Source organism: Penaeus japonicus, unplaced genomic scaffold (assembly GCF_977035675.1).
Source record: "Penaeus japonicus unplaced genomic scaffold, GWHDUDI00000001_assembly GWHDUDI00000037, whole genome shotgun sequence".
In the NCBI taxonomy this organism is placed as follows: domain Eukaryota; kingdom Metazoa; phylum Arthropoda; class Malacostraca; order Decapoda; family Penaeidae; genus Penaeus; species Penaeus japonicus.
The window spans coordinates 26,547,876-26,550,375 of record NW_028234439.1 but is presented as its reverse complement, the minus strand read 5'-3'; the positions used below and the strand labels follow the sequence as shown (position 1 = coordinate 26,550,375).

The 2,500-nt window shown below is 36.4% G+C and overlaps 1 protein-coding gene across 2 annotated transcripts in view; it reads right to left on the bottom strand.

Annotated features, from left to right (window-relative positions):
* Positions 1-2,500, bottom strand: part of LOC122261709 (uncharacterized) — a 6,603-nt gene that overhangs the window by 3,743 nt on the left and 360 nt on the right. The window lies entirely within an intron of this gene.

Sequence of the window (2,500 nt, the reverse complement as noted above, 5' to 3'; positions counted from 1 at the left end):
GTGTATTTTGTCGTTTTTGTAGTTGAGGGGAATGAGGATAGGTATGTGCACATCTGTCACAAAGGTATGATTACATATTTCAAAAATTTGGGAAACCACCATTGTTTATTTACATGGTCATATAAGTATGCTATATCCTTAAGTATAAATATAAAATTTGGGATAAAAAGCGGTCGGAAGGTTAAAAAGTCAAGGGGAAGTCTACAGTTTAAGATCAAGAAAATGTTAGTTGATGGAAACCGCACTTTAGAATTGATAGTAAGAATAGAAACTGTTGTGGTCTTATTTTCTAAAAAGTTTCAAAACATAATTTAGATGAAATCCTTAGGTTAAGATTACTCTTTGTGAAAATTCTAATGCTGAGATTCTATATGTTGCATTTGGTTTTCCCCCATAAAGGATGCTGGTAAGCAAGCCCATGTTGAGCATGGGTTATGTGTGTATTGGGGTTTTTAAGTGGTGTACCAAATTCATTAAATGCATATTGGGTGTGTTTTTTTGTTTTGAAAAATATGGTGTTGTGCGTTTTTGTTTTTTTGAGTGTTACCATGGTGTGTTCGCCGCGAGAAGAGGTGTTTGCTTATCCGTAAGCGACCCCGCACGCGCCGCGCGCGGTATTTTTTAAAGTGCTAAGACTTATCGATATATACAAAGTTTAGTTTGCTTCAGCTCAACCCCGCCAGACTTTTTGAAACAAATGTAAAAAAATGACCCTTTAATTACCTTGCGCCAGTTTGGCACCGATGCGAGGGTTGGGTTAAAATTTAAAGTTCAGCAAACGGTGGCAGGTAAACAGTGTTCTGAATTCTATCAACATGACGCAAGGTAAGCAAATTATTTTTTAAGATTTTTGTCCCGACTCTTATATTCACTGCTTTAGAATTCACTTGCATTATATGAATTATGTTTTATATGCAAAATTCTCCCAAAATTTTTATATTTCCCTTTTCCGGTTTTCATCTTCTGGGTTTTTGCAGCCAAATTTTTGCTGTGATAGCTTCGAATCCTAGAATACCGACCCACCAAGGTTAGCCACTCATGCATAGATATATTCTGTCATTGATAATGGTTAGACAATTTTGATTTTTTGTCATGGGTTTGCCTTCAGAAATAATGAACAACTTCTTTCGTTTCTGAAACGAGCGCTATTCCCTGGGAAAACCTACGATCCGGAGAGCAAAAAACGACTTTGACTGGGGGGGGGTCAGGCACGAGGTTCAGGCAAAAAATTTTTGGGCACCAGGAAGCCCGTGCGGCGTCACACTCAGGGATCCTACTACGTGCACCTTCCCGACGGCCCCCCTGCAGACCGCAGTATTCGTTTTTCCCGGGGACTCGGGTAGTGGCGGGTCAAAATTCGGGTGGCGAGGCTCTTTTTCCCCACCTTCCCGGGGTCTGCTTCCTTGAGTTCGGGAATACAGGGGCCCCGAACTTCTTGACTCCAAAGTCAAAGTAAAAGGGTTTTACTTTCATCAAACGTCAGGAATGAAGGGGTTTTCAGTGAAATCTTATTTATGTATTTATGTAATTTAATAAATCTGATAGAAAGTTTGATTATTTAGGGGTTATATTCCGAAAATTTTACAATTTGTTAATTTCAAAGAAAAGGAAAAAAAAATGTAATAAATAGTACTGCGACTATATGGAGATTTCTATTTTGAAAAAATAAGATAGGAGAATATGCTTCTTCTTTCCTGAGGAAAAATAGTATTTGAATAGGACCTCTAGATTTTTTTAAAGGTTAATGAATTTGAAATACCCCCTTTAAAACCTATTAGTTTTATTCCTTTCCCAGTTAAAAGGAAAATGGTGCAAAAACAAAAAGGGGTTTCTTTTTCAACAAAACCCAAGTTTATATATATGACTACAGGAAAAACATTTTTTTAGGAATGTTTTGATGTAGCATCAACAAATTATGCAAAATTTTTTGTTAGGGGTTTAAAACCGTGGTCACATGGCGAAAAAACTTGCGAAGCGGATTGGTTTTTGCTTTTTTTGTGTTTCTAATAAATTTTCGTAAGTAGATGAGTGTCTTTCTTTTTTATTTATCAAGGGTTTGTCATGAAAATAAAACAGGGCCCCCCAGTTGGGGGGAAAAAATAACCACTGATCTCGCGTTGGCCATGAATGTTCGTGCCAACGTCTAGGGCCCACATTTTAAAGGCGCTTCACCCCTACTACTTTTCCCTCAATTTTTTGGGAAAAAAAAAAAATCAATTTTTGAGCGAATTGTCGTTTTTTTCTTTCAGACGATAATTCGGGGGTTCCGCCTGAAAATTTCCGTCGTCTTTTTGGAAAAGCAGCTCAAATCGAGAATTATTTTAAAATGTTCGTTTAGTTTAAATCATTAATGATAATCAAATATCATGAAATTATTTTTTATTATATGAAAAAAATTAACAACTAAATTGCAAATCTAAATTTTTTTTTCATAGATAAAATTTGTTTTAAAGGGTGACTTCATTGTTACATCCGTAAACCGCCGAGCGCGCTTTTTTTC